Below are 21,589 nucleotides of genomic sequence, written 5' to 3'. Positions count from 1 at the left end.
GCAGATCCTTTCCCCCGCTAGAACCCTAACTCCAGTTCTTTGAAATCTACCTCCTTGCTGTTTTTAACTTCAAGATCCTAGCCACGCCCTGTTTAAGATAGGTGTATACCATTTCATTACTATATGTATATATATATATCTTTTAACAATCATGATTTTATTGTAAACACTTGAGTGCTGTTTGTGTATTTTTTGAATTTATTTATTTGGCTGCACCAGGTTTTAGTTGCAACATTTGGGATCTAGTTCCCAAAACCAGGGATCGAACCTGGGCCCCCTGCATTGGGAGGGCAAAGCCTTAGCCACTGGACCATTAGGGAAGTCGCCAGTCGTGAATTTTTTAAAAAATGTTTTTATTGTGGTTAAATATACATATAAAATTTATCATTTTAAGCATTTTTAAGTGTTCAGTTCATTGGCATTAAGCACATTGTTATTGTTGTCTAACCATCAACCACTGTCTCTAGAATCCCAAACTGAAAACACTGCACCCACTAAGCAATAACTACCCATTCTTCTCTCTGCCAGCCCCAGATAAGTATTCTACTTTCTCTAGATACTTCATAGAAGTGGAGTCATACAGTGCTTGTCCTTTTGTGCCTGGCTTATTTCACTTAGCATAATACTTTCAAAGTTCATCCATGTTGTAGCATGTATCAAAACTTCATTCCTTATTAAGGCTGAATAATATTCCATTGTGTGTATATGCCATATTTATCTATTAATCTGTGAATGGGTTGCTTCCACCTTTTTGCTACTATGATTAATGCTGCTGTGGACATGGTTACAAATACCTGTTTGGTCCTTAAAATGTTGTGAGTGTACAGATCTGTACATTGAGAACTGAAAGAAGGAAGGCAGTGTGATATGAATGCACATATAAAGACAATTTCAGTTCAGTTCAGTCGCACAGTCGTGTCCGACTTTCTGTGACCCCATGAACTGCAGCACACCAGGCCTCCCTGTCCATCACCAACTCCCGGAGTCCACCCAAACCCATGTCCATTGAGTCGGCGATGCCATCCAACCATCTCATCCTCTTTCGTCCCCTTCTCCTACCTTCAATCTTTCCCAGCATCAGGGTCTTTTCAAATGAGTCAACTCTTCGCATCAAGTGGCCAAAGTATTGTAGTTTTAGCATCAACATCAGTCCTTCCAATGAACACCCAGGACTGATTATAACGTGATAAATGTGACATGAAAAAATGGGACCAACATTCTTCTTCTAGATATTTACATATGTTACTTTGGTTTCTCATCATCTCTGTGACAGTAGGTAGTGATAGTTCATAGTGGCAAACTGGTAACACTGCTAAACCATTATATAAAGTAGACTTAAAAGATGCAATATTTTATTTTATTTATGAAACTTCGTATCTTAAAATGTGCCTGCTGCATGCTCAGTCACTTCAGTCGTGTCCAAACTCTTTAAGACCCTATGGACTGTAGACCACCAGGCTCCTCTGTCCATGGGATTCTCCAGGCAAGAATACTGGAGTGGGTTGCCATGCCTTCCACCAGGGGAGATCTTCCCAACCCATAAATTGAACCCACATCTCCTGCATCGCAGGCAGATTCTTTACCCAGTGAGTCACCTGGGAAGCCTATGCATTTAGTGAGTGTGAAAATAGTCCATGGCTGTTTCCTTTCAATTTCATCTTACCTAGTTATGTTTCTTTCTTGTTATATTTTTATATGAATAACAGTTGTCATGGACAGGGAATTAGTAGTGAAGCTAGAAGATTTGTCAAAAAAATTTTAGTGTGATTGAGAGTTTTTTATTGGGAATTGAGGGTAGAAGGAGGTAATCTATTATACCTCATGATGGAAGAAAAATCTGTGTGTGCTGTACAAGCAGCTAAGGCTCCTCTGGCTGCTCGGGGAAAATGTGACAAAATCAAAATATCTGGTTATGAAATTATCTTCTGGTAAGTTTGTTGCCTTTATTGTGCCTATAAAAAATAGCATTCATATTTATGTCATTAATAAACTTCTGGGGGGTAGTAGTATATAGTATAGTTAAGATAAAAAGAGACAACTGGTATTTTTTTGAGAAGCATTTGTTTGGTGTATTGCTAGGGTATGTTTTATAGGCCTAATAGTATTAGGTTTATATATGCAGTTGAATCATGCATATACTTGTAGCCCCTATGAAATTTAATCTGTCTTTATTATAAATATTTTATAAATAAGGAAACAAAGTTTAAAAGAAATTAAATAATACAATAACATCTAGCAAGCGGACATCAGAATTTGAACCCCAATCTTAAGTAGTTCTGAGGGTTATGATTTTTCTGTTGAATCATTCTGCTTTCCCCCCAGAAGCATTCTGGGGACACTGGGGTAAATCTTTATACCTTTATTTGAAGGTCATTTTAAAAATTATAAGTCTGCCTGAGGATACCAAACTTGTGTGCTATTGTGAGATAATTGTAGAGACCATTCTAAGGAAGCCGAGGTAATGTCTGGTAATATTTTTAGCATCCTTTTTCTGCACACTGTTGTCCAAATGATTCACTTTGTGTTATGCAGAATATGAAACATTGTTACAGAAGCTATTTTAAGCTGATTTATGGTATAGGCATATATAGAACTTTTCCTTTGGTCAGAATACTTGGAAGCCTATAGGAATATGTGACGTGACACCAGGTTTCTACAGTTTCATCTTAACCAAATACTGCAAAACTGAATTTTTTTGAAATAAGCTCCAAAAAACCAAGTCCAAATTAAAAATTTTAATTGCAAATCCCATATTCATATCCCAGTAACAAGCTTGTGCATGCTCACTCAGTGGTGTCTGACTCTGTGACCCTATGGACTGTATAGCCCGCCAGGCTCTTCTAGCCATGGGATTTCCCTGGCAAGAATACTGGAGTGGGTTGCCATTTCCTCCTCCAGGGGATCTTCCCAACCCAGGGACTGAACCTGAATAATCTCCTGCATCTCCAGAGAAGGCAATGGCACCCACTCCAGTACTCTTGCCTGGAAAATCCCGTGGACGGAGGAGCCTGGTAGGCTGCGGTCCATGGGGGACCAGGGTCGCTAAGAGTTGGACACAACTGAGTGACTTCACTTTCACTTTTCACTTTCATGCATTGGAGAAGGAAATGCAACCCACTCCAGTGTTCTTGCCTGGAGAATCCCGGGGATGGTGGAGCCTGGTGGGCTGCCGTCCGTGGGGTCGCACAGAGTCGGACATGACTGAAGCGACTTAGGAGCAGCAGCAGCTCCTGCATCTCCTGCATTGGCAGGCAGATTCTTTACTACTGAGCCACCTGGGAAGCCATAACGTTATACAAATAGGAAACAGTCATGCAATCAAAAATACCCAGGCATTATCAGGAGTAATCTGATTTTTCCTTTGATCAGAATCTTGCAGTTGCTTCCAAACAGATTTTGAGATCATGTCACTTTCCTATTTCAGTATATACAGGCCCTTCATCTAGCTTCTACCCCTCACTAGCTTACCTGCCCTCCTTATACCCACACAACTCCTTGATTCTAGGTTCATTAAAATGTTTGTAGTTCCACTAAGGTGTAGTGGTAATTTCCAGTCATCACTGCCTTTCTGCATGCTCTTTGTCTAAAACACCATTACCCATTCCTGCATTTTCTCTGTTTAATTGCTTCTCAGAAACTCAACTCTAGGCTTGGCTTTCAAGATGCTGCAATCTATTCTATTCCCCCACTGCCCCATGGGCATATCTCTAATGTAGTATTTGTCATGCTGTCCTGGAATTACAGGTGTATTTATCTTTTTATTCCATTCATTCAAGAGCTCCTTGAGGATGTGGGCTATGTCTTGATCTTGGACTCCCATTTGTATCACAGTACCCAATGTATAGCAGATGTTATAAAATATTGATTGAAGGAAATTATGTAAATCAGTAGATAAAATGGTTGGTGAGTTTTTTTATTAGTGATCTTCAGGAAACATTTAGGAATTGTAGCAGACGCTATTAGTTGCTACTGAACAGCCATCCCTTTTTTTTTTTTTTGTTATCAAAACTCAAGTTTTTGTGTGGCAGTGTACTGCAGGGCATGTATCTTGATAGCTATAAGGCAGTCATGGCATCCTCTTGTCCTCTCTGCCTGTGATCCATCTGGGTTGGACATGCTGGGACGTAGAGGGAAGCTGTGGAAGTTGCAGAGAGAGGCTTTCTTCCCTTAAAGGAAACACTTTTTTCCCCCTTTTCTCTCTTCTTGCAGTGTTTACAGTTAAAGCCTGGAGCTGTCCTGTAACTATTAATGTAAGGTGGCGAAGTTATAATATGCTGAGAATTGTGGAAGGGGAGAGATGGAGAGTCAAGGTCTTTGAGGAGATCATTGAGCCACATCAATCCTAAATTGGCTGTTAGAAGCAGACTTCTTTTTATATAGCATGATTTAAGTGGCTTTGTTGATTGAGCCAGTATGTAGTTGAATGGTGGCCCTAATAAGATGTATCTATGTCAGAACCCCCAGAATGTGTGCATGTGCCCTTCCTTGGAAGAAAGGATTTTTGTGGATGTAATTAGTTAAGGAACTTAAGCTGAGATCATCCTGGATTATATGGGTAGGCCCTAAATCCCATGACAAGTATCCTGTAAGAGGTACTTACGCAGAGGAGAAGAGAAATGGACACTGAGAAGATGATGTGAATCAGATACAGGATTAGAATTCTGCAGTGACAATTCAAGGAGCATCTGGAGCCACCTGAAGCTGGAAGAGGCAAGGAGGGATTCTCTGTCACCTCCAGAGGGCGAACGGCCCTGCTGACACCTTATTTTTGACATCCAGAACTGTGAGAAAATTTCCGTAATTTTAAGCCATGTAGTTTGTGGTAATTAGTTAACAGCAACTTCAGGGAGTAATACAAACCATAAGTCAATTCTTCTGTTGGTTGCAGGCAAAAATATCTTAGTATAAGGATTTTTAGAAAAATTTTCAAACTAAACATATGAAATGATAATAATTGGTAATAATTCAGAAAGAAATCGTAGAGTCCCTGAAAATTCTTTCTGTAAGACTTAAAAACTAAGATTGATACAACATTCAGGTATCCTGGGGGTGGGGTGATAGGACACTGTCTGTACCTTTACATAAAACCTGGGACATACCTATTGAAACCAACTAAAACAGGGCAATTCCTCTAGGATTCCACTCCAAAAAAATAACCAAGTGCCCAAGGATAGACATAGATAGATGTAGAAACAGTTGCTGCAGTAAATGTCTGTATAACAAAAATTTGGTGACTGCACTAATTTTTAGTAGATGTTCTCTTTTCTAATTTATATTAGTAGGGACTGGATTAACAGTGATACTCTGTACCACAAAGTACTATGTAATCTTTTATTTGTTTTCCAGCTTCATTCAGATATTATTGACGTAATAACATATATAAACTTAAGGTGTACAACATGATGATTTGATCATGTATGTGTTGTGAAATGATTATCACAGTAAGGTTAGTTAACACCTCTGTCCTCACATAATTACCTTTTGTGTGTGTGTATGTGTGTGTGTGTGTGTGAAGATAACTTTTAAGATCTACTTTCTTAACTTCCAAGTATATGATGCAATATTGTTAATTATAATCACCATGCTATACATTATTAGACTCCAGAACTTATCTTGTGCTGGAAGATTATACCCTTTGACCAGCATCTATTTTCTCCTACCCCTAACCCCTGGCAACCATCGTTCTACACGCTATTTCTTTGAGTTCACCTTTTTCAGATTTCACATATAAGTGAGAGCATATGGCACCTGTTTTTCTCTGCCTGGTTTACTTCACTAGCATAACTCCCTCAAAATCCATCCATATTATTGCAGAAGGCAAGATTTCTTTCTTTTTTATGGCTGAATAATATTCCTGTGTGTGTATCTTGCATTTTTTAATCCCTTTATCCATCAATGGACACTTAGCTTGTTTACATGTTCAGTTCTATGTGCTCTTTTAAAAGTGGAAAATCAGTGTGGAATTGTCTATAATTTATTTTTGAGAGAAAAAGCAAGATGCAGAATAGAACATATACCGTGACCTTCTATGTATAAAAACAAACCTAATATTTGTATATGCACAGGATGAAAAGTCAAGAAGGCCTAACAATGTTAACATTTCTAAAAAGTGGGAGTGCAAAGGAAGACACTTGCCTTTCTACACTTTCGTATTTGCACTTTGCTTTTTTTTAAAAAAAATTGCCTTTAAGTAAAACCATTGAGTATCAACACCTAGAACAGTGAGTGATCTCCAGTTTAAGAAAAACTCCAGGGAATAGCTATAAAATTAAAGCTTGGAGAAAAACAATTAGAAAAAACAATAAGGCAAGAAAAACAGCTTCACAATGAACAGCCTGAGGGCCTTCTTCAATCAGGACAGATGTGAACCCACTCTCAAAGTTATGAATATTATGATAGTAAACATCAAACTTACTAAAAAGGAATGCTTTTTGAGGGAAAATATGGGTTCTGTTTGGGAAGTACTACTTGGCACAATGAAAAATTACCTTATATAATTAATTTAGACCTGGTTGATAACAAATAGACTCAACCAAGATTTTAGCAAATTGACAGATGACAGATCCTTCAATAGCAACCAAAAAAGAATGCCATATGTGTAATATATGCTGATGATTGTAAGAGGTAACTAGGTGCTGGATACTTATTTATTTGGACATTTTATATGTTACTTATGTAGTCTTCATAATTCCCTGTAAAGTAGATGTTATCACCACTTAAGATAGGAAAGTGGTTAAGCTCCTTAAGTAACTTGTCCCGGGTGATACTGGTAGGAAGTGGCACATCTGGAATTTAAGGCTATCTCTACCTGACTTCACTTTCCCAGCAGCAGCTTCCAGGGAGTAATGGCCGATAGCAAATTATGCCTTCCTTAAGACCATTTTTGATAATGATATCCAAGGTCAGGCTCATTATGGGAATTTTTTGTTCCTGTTTTTAAATATAGTCAAAAGTGATTGGGATTTGAGATAGCTTCAGAAATACATATACTTTGAACAGAAAAATATATATATATAAATTTAAATATCTGAAAAAGAATGAAAAGGAAATCAAGACCAGTAAGAATTTCAGAATGAAGATATGGAAACTATTAGATCTATAATTAGATAGATACATTAGATATGTATATTAGATATATATAGATATTAGATATATAAGATATATTATTATTAGATTTAGATATAGATATTAGATATATATAGATATATAACTATTAGATATATAATTAAAGTTGCAAAATTGAGATTATTAGGGGCCAAAGCAAAAGATGGATCACAACAAACTGGAAAATTCTTAAAGAGATGGGAATATCAGACCATCTTACCTGCCTTCTGAGAAATCCCTATGTAGGGCAAGAAGCAACTGTTAGAACCGGACATGAAACAACAGACTGGTTCAAAATCGGGAAAGAAGTACATCAAGGTTGTATATTGTCACCCTGCTTGTTTAACTTATATGCAGAGTACATCATGCGAAATGCTGGGCTGGATGAAGCACAAGCTGGAATCAAGATTGCTGGGAGAAATATCAATAACCTCGGAAATGCAGATGACCCCAGCCTTATGGCAGAAAGCATAGAGGAAAGAGGAACTAAAGAGCCTCTTGTTGAAGGTGAAAAAGGAGAGTGAAAAGGTTGTCTTAAAACTCAACTTTCAAAAAACTAAGATCATGGCATCCAGTCCCATCACTTCATGCCAAATAGACGGGAAAACAGTGGAAACAGTGACAGACTTTATTTCCTTGGGCTCCAAAATCACTGCAGATGGTTACTGCAGCCATGAAATTAAAAGATGCTTGTTCCTTGGAAGAAAAGCTATGACCCACCTAGACAGCGTATTAAAAAGCAGAGACATCACTGAGCGACCGAACAACAACAAATAGGCATTGATTGTGTTTCCAAGCAATTAGACAATTAAACAAAAATTAGACAATTAGACAATTAAAAAAAAAACTTTTAAAGATTGTTATTTTTAGATTTTCCTATTTTAAAACATCTTGCCTTTTTTTTTTAGTTGAACACAAGCTGTTTCCTGTTTATCTTTTTTATTTCTGAGTTAATCAGAAGAGACTAGATTTTGCCTCAGTAGCATCCTCAAAATTAGTGGCTTAGAACAATAGTGTACTCCTCACTCATGCTGTTGTCCATGGGCTCTGCTCCATGTTATTCTCACTAAAAGATGCTGGTCGGCTGAGGCTTCACTCTCTGAAACATCACAGAACTACAACCAGCGGAGGGAGAAGGTCAAACTGTGCAACAACTCTTATAAGGCTTCCTCCTGGAAGTGACACTCTTCAATTCTATTCAGTTTTATTGGCCAAAACAAATCACATGGCCACTACTAACTTCAAGCGGGCAAGCATGTGTAGTCCCACTGTGTGCCTGGAAGGAAGAAAATCAGGAATACTAGGGAATAGCAATATTTGTTTCCACTCTTCTGGTCGTTAAATATTCATTTAATTCTCCTCCTTGCTTGCAAAATACATCTATCTCCTTCCCAGGGTAGACACACCAAAAACATCATCTAGTCAGGACATTTAGTTCAAAACCCAGAATCTGAGAGTTACATGTAGTTATCTCTACATTAGGTACAGATGTTCCTTCTTTTGATCTAAGCACCCATGCCAGAAGACAAGTTGTCTGTCCCTATGGATGAGATAGGCACAGTAAAGAATCCCGTTTGAAAGGAATAACAGAAGTAGAGGCTCATCTGCGGTAGTTGTGAAATCCTGTGGGCAGCTGTTTTGAGGACCCTTTATCACTCTGGGGAGTGGGGTATGTTCTTTGATTAAGCCCTGGCTCTGCTCCCTGTAAGTGGCTCCCTTTGTTCACTGTTCTCCACTACTCATGATTCTTTCTGTGACTGATTCTTCCTTTTCTGTTATCCTCTGTGTCTCCTTCTGGAATAGGTTTTGGGGGGTAATATGACCTCCTTAGGGGCTGAGCAGCTTTCTTAGTCTGCTTTGTGTACACAGATGGAGTTCTAAAGGTGAAAAGACATTTAGGCTAGTGGTTATTTTGGAAGTACAACTCTCTCAGAAACAACCAGGAGGGGGGAAAAGTCCAAACTAGTCATTTTCATCAGCTCCATACTTCCTTCAAAATGTCAATTCTCATTTGGTATCTAATTTGTTTTCTAGCCCTGGTTCATCCTCCTGTCTCTACCTCTCCCTCTCTTCTTCCCATCTCCCTCTCTCTCACAGTGATTACATAGGTTTACCAAACTTTGATGAAAGAGTTACTTTGCCTTAGTCTCTTTTCCCTAAGCCACTGTGTCCAAAGGACTTTTGTTGGTTGGATCTTTGATCTGGGACCTTTTAGTCCGTTCATTAAAAGTTCTTAAAAAATGGGTGAAAAAGCCATTCTTTTATTTTGATACATTGCCTCCAGGCTGAGTTTTAGTCATCCTTTATCATTCCAAACATTTCTCAGTTGTATCAAACTATTTGGGGTTGAGAAGTAGTTACTTATTTCAACTCTGCTGCTGCTAAGTCACCTCAGTCATGTCTGACTCTGTGCGACCCCATAGACAGCAGCCAAGTTCTCAAATTGGAGTCTGTTCCTTTCATTCTTGCTTACAAACTGGTCAGTTCTTTTCCCACTTCATCTCTTTGTTGTAATATCTTGCCGAATGCAGCCATGAACACACAACATTTTGTTTTCCAATCTTCCCCTTAAACTATAGATTTATTACATGACCTGTCTTCCAAATTAGCTGTGAACAACCTTTTTGTGAAATGTTTCGCCACTGTATATCATGGATTGCTCTTGCTCCATCCTCTGAAAATGGTTTCCTTCCTGCTTCCCATCTCTCTTAATTATTTTAGGTTCTTGTTATGGTAGCATCTCACTTTAGATAACAGTTTCTACCTTGAAGATGATGTAGATTTTGCTGCAGTAATAACCTGAAATTCTCAGTGGCTCAAAAAAAGAAAAATTTACTTATCACTCATGCTACTTGTCTTCACAGTGTGGAGCAGAGCTCTTCAACTACCCCAAATAGACAGAAAACCTTTCTACAAGTGTTCCAAAGACAGAATGCTTACCCTGGGGGACACTCCAGACTCTTAGGGTTCACAGGAAGGATAATTTTTAAGGACTCAATATGTGGGTCCTCAATTAACATATATACTTTAAAAAATTGATCTGCCTTATTTTTTAAATCAATTTTTGAATCTCAATGGCTGAAATAGAAATTTCTGATTCATAGAGAAGTCTAATAGCTGGAAGGGAGATAGGTGCTTACTTACTCAATATCTAACTGGTGGAAGAGGGAGGAAAGAGAGCAGCTTGCAGATCATGCATTGGTAATTGTTACAGACCAGACTGGGAAGCAACATAAATCATTTCCATTCACATTCTGTTGTCCAGAATTCAGTTTACATGGCCATGTCTAACTTCAAGAGGTGCTTTTCGCCTATGAAGCAGAGGAGGTAGGTAGGTTGGGTAAACAGCTAATCAGTCTTTGATATAATGGTAGATATCAAATTATTAAACTATCTAGTTTCATTTTTTGCACATGTAAAAGATAAAAGTCACAGTCTTTTTAAAGGCAGTATTTAAAATGCCATGGAAAATGTCTTTTACAACTATTTTAACTTATGATGAAAAATTTTGTATCTTCTTCAAAAAGAGCAAGGACCAGTAGCAATAAGAACTGCCAACACCCAATCTTCGTTTCTAAATACCGTTCTCTGTATCCTTGTATATGTATGGATGAGTCCCTTCACTGTTCACCAGAAATTATCACAATATTGTTAATTGGCTATAGCTCTATACAAAATGTTGTTGGTATTAAATAAGCAAATACCGTTCTCTAACATACACACATTCTCTACTAAAACAAATCAGGACTGTTAGGAGAAATGGCTGATTCTTGGTTGGGGCGGGAAAACACAAGATGAGCTTAGAGCATCTTGTAGTACCAGCAAGTCTGGAAGTGCTAAAAAAATTAGTGATAATTGAGCACGTCAAAGAGACACAAGAATCAAACTGAAGGAACTCTAAATGGCCAAAGCTGGAACAATTTGAGCAACAAAATAATGTGGTATTAGGTTATAACCCAAAGTATAAAGCACATGTCCACAAGTCCATGGTGGTATAGACAAATGATTGAAATAAATGGGGGAAAAGAGAAAATGTTCCTTACAGAAGAATTCTACATAATTTATGTGGATGTTGCCACCTCCTAAAGTGGACCTTAGTTACCACCTCTCTTGCTTTGGAATAAAGCTGGACTTAGTGACTCATTTCTAAAAAACAGAGTGTAGAATGGGAAAAATGGTAACCTCACAGTAGAGAAAACTGCAGGTACCATCTTAACCAGGTGACTAAGGTTAACATTACTGGTGGTGTCATGTAGATATCATGTATACCCTAATATGATGTAATGAGAAAGGGGTTTCAATTCTGTGGCATTCTTCCCCAAAACCCATAATCCTAGTTTAATCATGAGAAAAATCTCAGACAAGTATAAATTGAGAGACATTCTACAGAAATATCTGACCTCAGAGTTGCCAAGGTCATTAAAAACAAGGAACATCTGAAAAACTACAGACTAGAGAAGACTAAGAGGAAATGGCAGCTAAATGCAATGTGGTATCCTAGATTGGATGATGGAATAGAAAAATGTTGTTTAAAAAAGCTAATGAAATCTGAGTAAAACATGTAGTACAGTTAATAGTGATGTCCCAGTGTTGGATTCTTAGTTTTGACAAATAAGCCCAATGATGTAATATTAAGGGAAACTGCAACAGAGTATAAGAGGACTCTGTACTGTCCTTGCACTTTTCTTGAAATCTAAAATAGCATCAAACAACTGTTAGTCTTCAAGATTTGTTTGGAAAGCCTCTCCTCATTCTGTCCACCAATCTTAACCTATTATGTCATCAACTTGTCCACTCTGAACAATGTCCACTTGTCCACTCATGAACTTCGCACTCCCACAATCAAAAGACCAACCTTAAACATGACTTCCCCAAACCTATATATCCTGTCTTTGCCCTCCCTCCTCTGAAATGCACTTAAAACTTGATCTTGGAAGTGGTAATTTTCCTTTACCACAGTATGTAATAACCTCTGCTTTGCTTTCTCCATAGGTTCTTTTGATAGCTCTTCAGTAGGAGCCGTTGTTTTAAAAGAGCAAACGTTAAAAATATCTCTTGTGGAAATTGTATGAATCAGAAATTAGATGATATCGTAAACTTCTTAATAATTTTCTTTGGTGTGGTAGGGAGGTTATGTATATAAATATCCTTTCTCCTAGAACATGCTTGCTGAATTATTGAGGGGTAAATGCCTATTTAGCAGTAAATTATTTAGGGGTAAAATGCCTATTTAGCAGTAAACTGTCTAGGGGTAAAGTGCCATGGCACCTGCAATTTATTTTTAAGTGGTTTAGGGAAAAAAATACACAAAAAGTATGACAAGTGTTGACAAATGTTAAGTCTATTCTGGGGAGAAGGTAATGGAGGGTGTTAAATTTTTTTTTTCATTTTTCTATATATATGGAATTTTTCCTAGTAAAATGTTAATAAAAATGATAAATACTTATACATTTCAAATTAAAGGCCATGTAGATATGGATAATAGTTGTCTGCAGGTTAACCAACACAATAGTTATGATAGTGGCAATTGCATGCCATTTGAATGGTAGGTAGTTCCACTATACATATTAAAGTATTAATACCAGGATGCACATGTCTGGAATACAGAAAACCCAATCTTTGTTGAGCTGGTACAATAATGGAAAGAATGCTAGGCTGGGAGTAGGGAGCATAGAGTTTTCTAATCTTGGGTCTGTTCCTATTTAGCAATGAGACCTTGAAGAAATCACTTATCTTTTCTTGATCCTAGTTTCCCTATTATAAAAAGAGAGAATTAGGTAAGTGCATAGTATTGGATGCTCTAGCCAGAGTAATTAGGCAAGAAGAAGTAAAAAGCATCCAAGTTGGAAAGGAAGAAGTAAAATGATCTCTTTTGAAGATGATATGATCTATAGGTAGAAATCCCTAAAGATTCCACAAAAAAAATACTGTTAGAACTAGTAAGTTCAGCAAAGTAGCAGGATATAAGGGCTTTCCAGATGGTACAGTGGTAAAGAATCTGCCTGCCAATGCAGGAGATGCAAGAGACATGGGTTTGATCCCTATAGTTTTGTAGTGTTGTCCGAAGTCTGGTAGGGTTATATCTTCAGCTTTGTTCTTTTTTCTCAGGATTACTTTGGCAATTCTGGGTCCTTTATGGTTCCATGTAAATTTTAGGATTGGCACTCTTGTAGAAAAAAATCACTTGACCACATTCATGAGGGCTTATTTCTTGATTCTCTATTCCATTGGTCTATATGTCTGTCTTTATGCTGTTACTACACTGTTTTGATTATTGTAGCTTTGTAATAAGCTTGAAAACCAGAAAATGTGAGTCATCCATTTTTGTTCTTCTTTTTCAAAATAGTTTTGGCTACTTTGGTCCCCTTGTCATTCCATATGAATTTTAGGAGAGGTTTTCTATTTCTGCAAAAATGTCGTTGAGATTTTGGTAGGGATTGCATTGAATCTGTAGATCACTTTGGGTAGTATTGACAGCTTAACAACATTAAGTCTTCCAGTCCATTAAAAAGAGATGTGTTTCCTTTTATGTATATCTTCTTTAAATTCTTTCAGCAATGATTTATAGTTTTCATTGTACAAGTCTTTCAACTCCTTGCTAAGTTAATTTGTGTTTTGTTCTCATTGATGCTATTGTAAATGAAACTGTTTCCTTAATTTTCTCTTCAGATTGTTGTTCAGGTCAGTTCAGTCACTCAGTCATGTCTAACTCTTTGCAACCCCATGAACTGCAGCACGCCAGACCTCCCTGTCCATCACCAACTCCCAGAGTCCACCCAAACCCATGTTCATCGAGTCGATGATGCCATCCAACTATCTCATCCTCTGTCGTCCCCTTCTCCTCCCGCCCTCAATCTTTCCCAGCATCAGGGTCTTTTCCAATGAGTCAGCTCTTCGCATCAGGTGGCCAAAGTACTGGAGTTTCAGCTTCAGCATCAGTCCTTCCAATGAGCACCCAGCACTGATCTCCCTTAGGATGGACTGGTTGGATCTCCTTGCAGTCCAAGGGACACTCAAGAGTCTTCTCCAACACCACAGTTCGAAAGCATCAATTCTTCGGCACTCAGCTTTCTTTATAGTCCAACTCTCACATCCATACATGACCACTGGAAAAACCATAGCCTTGACTAGATGGACGTTTGTTGGCAAAGTAATGTCTCTGCTTTTTAATATGCTGTCTAGGTTGGTCATAACTTTCCTTCCAAGGAGTAAGCGTTTTTTAATTTCATGGCTGCAATCACCATCTGCAGTGATTTTGGAGCCCAGAAAAATAAAGTCAGCCACTGTTTCCTCATCTACCTGCCATGAAATGATGGGACCGGATGCCATGATCTTAGTTTTCTGAATGTTGAGCTTTAAGCCAACTTTTTCACTCTCCTCTTTCACTTTCATCAAGAGGCTCTTTAGTTCTTCTTCACTTTCTGCCGTAAGGGTGGTGTCATATGCATATCTGAGGTTATTGATATTTCTCCAGGCAATCTTGATTCCAGCTTGTGCTTCCTCCAGCCCAGCATTTCTCATGATGTACTCTGCATATAAGTTAAATAAGCAGGGTGACAATATACAGCCTTACAGAAATTTACCTGATTTTCCTATATTAACTTTATATCCTGCTGTGTGCATGCTCAGTCACCTAGTCATGTGTGACTCTTTGTGACCCCGTGGACTGTAGCCCACCAGGCTCCTCTGTCCATGGAATTTTCCAGGCAAGAATACTGGAGCAGGTTGCCATTTCCTACTCAGGGGATCTTCCCGACCCAAGGATCGAACCCACATCTTCTGGGGCTCCTGCACTGGCAGGAAGATTCTTTACCACTAACACCACCTGGGAAGCCGCAGTAGAAGATCACTCAGCCATGAAAAAGAATGCAAGAATGAAATAATGCCATTTGAAGCAACATGGATGGACCTAGATATTATAATAGTAAGTGAAGTAAGTCAGACAAAGACAAATATCATATGCCATCACTTATATGTGGAATCTAAAAAAGATACAATGAACTTATTTACAGAATAGAAACAGAGTTACAGACATAGAAAACAAATTTATGGTTACCAAAGGGGAAACAAGGGGAGGGATAAGTTAGGAGTTTGGGATTAACAGATAGAATTGACTGTATCTAAAATAGATAAATAATGAGGTCCTATTGTATGGCACAAGGAATTATATTCAATATCTTGTAATAAACTGTAATGGAAAATCTGAAGAGAATATATATATTATATATATATCTTCACTAAAAAATGGGTAAAAGACTTGAATAGACATTTCTCCAAAGAAAGTATTCAGTTCAGTCGCTTAGTCATATCCAACTCTTTGCGACCGCATGGACTGCATCACGCCAGACTTCCCTGTCCATCACCAACTCCCGGAGTTTACCCAAACTCATGTCCATTGAGTTGGTGATGCCATCCAACCATCTCATCCTCTGTTGTCCACTTCTCCTCCCACCTTCAGTTTTCCGCAGCATCAGGGTCTTTTCCAACTAGTCGGTTCTTCGCATCAAGTGGCCAAAGTATTGGAGTTTCAGCTTCAGCATCAGTTCTTCCAATGAATATTCAGGACTGATTTCCTTTAGGATTGACAGGTTGGATCTCGTTGCAGTCCAAGGGACACTCAAGAGTTTTCTCCAATACCACAGTTCAAAAGCATCAATTCTTCTGCGCTTAGCTTCTTTATAGTCCAACTCTCACATCCATACATGACTGCTGGCGAAACCATAGCTTTGACTAGATGGACATTTGTTGGCAAAGTAGTGTCTCTGTTTTTTAATATGCTGTCTAGGTTGGTCATAGGTTTTTTCCCAAGGAGCAAGCATCTTTTAATTTCATGGCTTCAGTCACCATCTCCAGTGATTTTGGAGCTCAAGAAAATACAGTCTCTCACTGTTTCCATTGTTTTCCCATCTATTTTCATGAAGTGATGGGACTGGATGCCATGATCTTAATTTTCTGAATGTTGAATTTTAAGCCAACTTTTTCACTCTCCTCTTTCACTTTCATCAAGAGGTTCTTTAGTTCTTTGCTTTCTGCCATAAGGGTGGGTGTCATCTGCATATCTGAGATTATTGATATTACTCCCAGCAATCTTGATTCCAGCTTGTGTTTCATAAAGGCCAATAAGCACATGAAAAGATATTTTACATCAAGAATCATAATGGAAATGCAAATCAAAACTACACTGAGATACCATTTCATACTGTTAGAATGGCAATCATCACAAATACAGAAAACAAGGAGAGGATATGAAGGAATTAGAACATTTGATCGCTGTTGATGGCTTGTTAAATGGTCCAACTGCTGTGGAAAACAGTTATAGTGGTTTCTTAAAAAACTAAACATAGAATTACCATATGATCCAACAATTCCACTTCTGGATATATACCCAAAATAACTGAAAGCAGGGATCATGATTAGCTATTTGTATACCCACAGTCATAGCAGCATTTTTCACTAGCTAAAATATGGGTGCAGTCCAAGTGCCAGTCTACAGATAAAGGGAAAGGTAAAATGTGGTATGTATATATATATATATATACACACACACAATGGAATATTCAGCTTTAAAAAGGAAGGAAATTCTAATTTCCTTCGTACCATCAGGACATTATGCTAAGTGAAATAAGCCCATCACAAAAAGAAAAATACTATATAATTCCACTTATATGAGTTACTTGGAGTAATCAAAATCATAGAGACAGAAAGCAGATTGGAATGGGAGTTGCTTAATGGGCATAGAATTTCAGTCTTTCAGGATAAAAAGAGTTATAGAAATGGATTGTCATGGTTTCACAACATCAATGTATTTTTTGACAATTCCTCATTTTATCAATGTATTTAATACTACTTAACTACACTTAAAATCGTTAAGATGGTAAATTTGTTAGGTTTATTTTACCAGAATAAAAAAAAATAGAAAAGAAAACTGTCCATAGGGGAACTCCAAACTAAGAGAATATTTTCACATATTGACTCTACCTATCTTATTTAGGGTGAGAGGAGGTAGTTCTTTCCTCCCAAGATGGGTAGAAGATTGACTTGTATAACTAAATTGTGGGTTCAGGGAGACAAAACCTCAACTCAGTAACCAATATAAATGTTTTAATTATTATTCCTGTTTGTCTTCTTTAAAGTCATCCCATAGATAAAACAAAAATGCTTACTTCCCTGCCCACCGTCCCCCCCGCCCCCCACCGCAGATGGAACAAAAAACTTCTAAGTCAGGAATGTTTTGACTACATGCTTACTTTATACATTACAATTCTATTTGTTATATGTGTACTTTAATATGTAGTGAAGCTGAATATTCTTCTGATAGTTTCATGCTCAGTTTTCTATTCTGGTCTTATATTTTTGGCTTCTCTTTGCTACCTTAGGATTTTTCCTTATATACAAGCCCCTCAACACTTATTTCAGTTTATCTGACTTTTGAGGAAGAGTTTTTACACATATTCAGTTTCTACCTGACTGGAATTGTTAGCTTGGATGAAAACAAAACAAAACAAAAAACAGAACTGACGGGGACTTTTGCTTCATGCCAGGATGTGGTAAAGAGACTGGATTCACCCTGTCACGTTAAACAAACAAACAAAAATAGACAAAATGTATGGAAAAAAAGGTGTATCCCTCTCCTTTTAATGCTATAACAAATTACCACAAACTTTGTGGCTTACAGTAATGCCAACTTATTTTGCATTTCTGATAGTCAGAGTCTGAAATGGATCTCGCTGGGCTGAAACTGAAGTGTTTGCAGGAAGATTTAGGGGAGAATCTGTTTCCTTGATTTTTCTAGGTTGTGAGGCTGGAAAAGCGGCTTATGCATTCATTGACATAGCTCCCTTCCACCTTCAGACAGCTCTGCCGCTGTCTTCACATCTCCTCTGACTCTTGGCCCTCCTGCATCTTATTTCACTTATAAGGATGCTTGTTATGATCTTGTTAAATCAATATTTCTTAATTAGAGCAGAAAGTGTGCAATGGTGAGCCACAGTTCAGCAACAGGCTACCAGAAAAGCCGAAATACATTTTATTACTTTTCTAGGAAGTACATGACATCCCTTGAGAAGCTACATGTTGAAGTCAAAGTGAAGGTGGGGAAGGCTATAGGGCCCGCGGCACATGCCTCGATTTTAGGATCTGTGGGTGGAATGCTTTGGGCTTTCTGGCTCAGAACAGAGTGGTCAATTCAAACCAAAAAAAGCTGGGTTCTCGTCATTTTTTCAGAGGTCTTATCTAAAGGGCATTCAAGGAGATGGCCATGAGAGGTGGGGGAGAGGTTGGAAAAACTCATATCAAGAACTGACAATTGTTTGTGACTCCGCGGGGTCTTAAACTGATATTAGCCCCCCTCATGCAAGTGCATGCCCTGGATAACAGCCCGCAGCAGATATATTACATTGAGAAGAAGAAAGATGGAAAAACCCAAGACATTTCTTGTTGGAAATTATACAAAGTAGAAGGTGGTGAAGTACTATATGTGAAACACTAAAAGAAAAAAAAAAATCCTGTCAACCTCGCCTTCTAAACTCATTGAAAATATCTTTCAAAAAGGAAGGCAAGATACTTTGCCATATATACAAAGCTGAAAGAATTTAATGCCTGCAAAATTGTGCTGCAAGAAATACTAAAATAAATCCCCCAAGCAGAAGGAGACTGATAACAAGATGAAAACCTAAAACTACACAAAGGAATGAAGAGCACTGGAAATGGTGAAAATGTGGGTAAATATAAATATTTTTTTCTTCCTATTTAAGATATTAAAAAATATATATAATTGGCCAGTCTCAAGAGACTACTTATTATATGAGTCTATTTATCTGAAATGTCCAGAAGAGATATGTCTGTAGAGACAGAAAGTAGATTAGTGGTTGTCAGGCACTGGCGAGGGGTTGAGGGGGATAGGGAGAAAATGGAGAGTGACTGCTAATGGGTATGGGGTTTCTTTTTAGGGTGATGAAAATGTTCTAAAGTTGACAGTGATAAAAATTGCACAACTCTATAAATACACTAAAGACCACATATATTGTGTTGCTGCCCGATATTTGCTGTACTAAGTGGGCTGTAGTATGTAAGGACTCTAAAGAAAGTATGGCCAAGAGAAAGAATAAAAATTATATAGGGTGTTAACTTCTTGCACAAAGAAATGGAAAATTCTGTTACATGTCAGACTTAACACTCCTAAATGAATGTCATATTTACCTCATGTCCTGATATATACATATCCTAACAGTACACTTAATATTTACATAAAATACAAACATTTATCTAATATTTGCTGATGATAAATTGTACAGAAGAGCAGTCCTGCAAATTGTAGCCAAGGTCAAGGTTCTTTTGCTCCCTGATTGTTCGCTTCTGTGTAGTGCAGCATTCTTGCCATTAGGTGGCAGTCGAAATCAAGGCAATGATTAAACTGTCCTACCTTAAGGTGTACAAATGATTTATAATTTATATTATTCAAAAAAATTTTATATTATTCAGTGGACATGTTTCTGAGAAGTCTTGTGAAAATTGAAAGACACTGTAAATAATCCAACATTTTTTGAAACCAGAGTTATTTGACAAGGCAAATCAGCTCCCATAAGAGATAAGTTCTTTTTTTAAAGAAATAAGCTTTCTAAAAACTGAAGTATCATATACACAAAATACACAAAGTTAAGTATTGCCAATTGGAAGTATCACTATAAAGTGAAAACACTTGTATAAGCATCACCCAGATAAAGTGAAAGTACACTGCCAATATCTCAGAAGACCCCCTTGAGTTCCCTCCTAATCATTACCCTCTTCTTCCCAGAGTTAAACATTATCTAGACCTCTAACATTATATTTAGTTTGTCTTGCTTTGAGAAAATATACCAATGTAACTGTGTATTATATATTCTTTGTGTCTGGCTTCTTTCAATATTTTTGTTACTTTTACTTGTTGATGTATTTCATTCTTTTTTCCAATAATTTATTTTATTAATGTACTTCTATTTATCCATTCTACTACTGAAGGAAATTTGGGTTGTTTCTGGTTAGCTATTAGAAATAATTGCTGCTATGTACATACTATAGATGCTTTTTGTTGCACATCTGAATGAATTATTTTGAGTAGATATCTATAAGTAGAATTATTGGATCATATAGCATGTGATAGTCCATTGTTCCACATTTTTACCAACATTTGGTATTATTAACCTTTTAAATTTTAACCATTCTGATATACATGTAGCAATTTTTCATTGCGGGGTTTAATATGCATGTCTCTGGTATCTAGTAAAGTTAAACACTTTTTATGTATTTATAGACTATATGAATATTTTCTTAAGTGAAGTGCTGATTCAGGTAATTTGCCATTTTTCTATCATGTGGTCTCTTTTATTGTTTTATAGTTCCTTACATAGTCTAGATATGAGTCTTTTGTTGGGCATATGTATTGCTAATATATTCCTTCATTCTAGGTTTTTCATTGTCTTGGGAGAACTTTTTGATAAATTTTAATGTACTCTAATTTATCATTTTTTTCCTTTACGGTTAGTGCTTTTTGTATCCTCTTTAAAAGATTTCCACCTATACTGTCATGAAGATGATCTTACATGGTATGTTCTAGAAGTTTCATTGTATTAATTTTCACAGATCAAAAGTCTATCTGGAATTGGATTTTGTGTATATCATATGAAGTAGGGGTCAGATTTATTTTTTTTTCCATGTGGGTATTTAGGTGATACAGCACCGTTTTTGAAAGAGGCTGTAGCTTTTCTACTCTGCAGTGCTAACTTGGATGTTTTATGTTCAGATTTTTTAAAGCTGTATCAAATTTGTGTAAAATAGAGTATGTTCATATTTTACAAAGTTCATCATTTGGTAGAGCTTTCTGGGGAAAAATGTCACTAAAATCCTTTAATGTGTAGACAGTTGTACAACTTTGACAAAACCTGAGCACATTTGATTATAATAGGGTATAGTTTCATCATTATCCAAAATGTATTGCACTTTCTGGGGAGTTTAACTCTCCTTTCTTGGGGGAATTTAAAGTAAAGGATAAACAATTTTCTTGAAGTGAAGCAGATTATATAGACTTAGAAATGAACCTGTTGATACTTTAAAATCAATTAATCAACCTCAAAGCTTGCATTAAACTTTCTTGTTAGCTGATCTGATATAAACCTTTGAAGATTTTAGTTACCATGAAGTTGGGGAAGTATAAACAGATTCAAGCATTAGAAAACAAACATAATAATGTAAATAATATATATTAAAAATAATATAAAATCAAATGTTTTCACTCCTACCTCTTCATAGTAGGCTTGGTAAAGAATGAAGAAAACAAACCATGAATTCTGTCCCCAGATGTTTGAAATACAAGAGTGTGTGGTTTTAAACAAGAGGTGTTATATTCTAAAATTATTTCTGTACTTTATATCTTTTATTCTTTATTGTAGATTAACTCATTTACTATTTCTTGAAATTTATGATTATATGTTTTCATAGATGGTCGTATCTG

Source organism: Cervus elaphus, chromosome 20 (genome assembly GCF_910594005.1).
Source record: "Cervus elaphus chromosome 20, mCerEla1.1, whole genome shotgun sequence".
NCBI classification, from domain to species: domain Eukaryota; kingdom Metazoa; phylum Chordata; class Mammalia; order Artiodactyla; family Cervidae; genus Cervus; species Cervus elaphus.
Note: the sequence above shows the minus strand (reverse complement) of the source record.